Here is a 1,022-nt window from a genome sequence, read left to right as displayed (position 1 = left end):
GTAAGCACTACCACATCCGGCTAATTTTTGTATTTTTAGGAGAGACGGGGTTTCACCATGTTGGCCAGGATGATCTCGATCTCTTGACCTCATGATCCACCCGCCTCGGCCTCCAAAAGTGCTGGGATTACAGGCGTGAGCCACCACGCCCGGCCCATTATTACAGCTTCTAACGCAAACTTCTACTTGGCCAGAGGAGGAGAGAAATCTGAAATCCAAGGTCACAGGGTCTGTGCTGGACTCCTCTTCGGTCCTTTACAATATAGAGCCACCTCCTGAAACACCTTTTGCTTCTCTCCTGCTCTCATACCCTCCACGGCTCCCCATCGCCCTTAGGAAACGAAGCTGCAGCTCCCGAGACCACGCCCAGCCCTGCGGTCCTCCTCTGAGGACACTCCTGCCCCAGGCATTGCAGATCCCAGCTAATCTCTAGATTCCAAGGCCCTCCCCCACCTCTTAGCTGAGTTCCAGTGCCACATTCTTGCTGTGTGACCTTGCAAGCTCTGTTTTCTTCTCTGGAGCAGGGCTGAGGGGGAGGAAAAGCTCACCTTCCCCCAGCTTTGGGGGAAGGAAGCCCAGAGGTCCTGCGGCTGTTAGCTGGGAGGTCTGATCCAGAGTTCTAGCGCCTTTCTGCTAAGTTTTTTGGCAGGTCTCCCAGTGCCCCCAGCGCTGGGCCCAGAAGGTGGCCCAGTCAACTTGCCTCTGTGTGGAGCCCAACTCCAGGGGAGCCTGTCTTTTGCCTTCATGGGCTCCAGAACCCAAGCTGAGCTTAGGTGTGTAAGCATGGACTCTGTCTCTGCCCACCTCGGTCTTCCCATCTGTACAATGGGTCCAGTCCATTGCTTCAAGCAGCCAGGGTCCCCTCTGACCTCCTGTTGCACGCTGTCTTGGGAGGGATCAGGGCAGACAGAAAGGGGTGGGCAGTGCTAAGAGGGCTCACCCAGCGCCCATGCCCCCACCAGCCTCCTCATCCAACTAGACTTTCTCACTGGAGTTCTCCCCCACACCTTTTTTTTTTTTTT

The sequence above is a fragment of the Colobus angolensis genome, unplaced genomic scaffold, assembly GCF_000951035.1.
Source record: "Colobus angolensis palliatus isolate OR3802 unplaced genomic scaffold, Cang.pa_1.0 Scaffold453, whole genome shotgun sequence".
NCBI classification, from domain to species: domain Eukaryota; kingdom Metazoa; phylum Chordata; class Mammalia; order Primates; family Cercopithecidae; genus Colobus; species Colobus angolensis.
Note: the sequence above shows the minus strand (reverse complement) of the source record.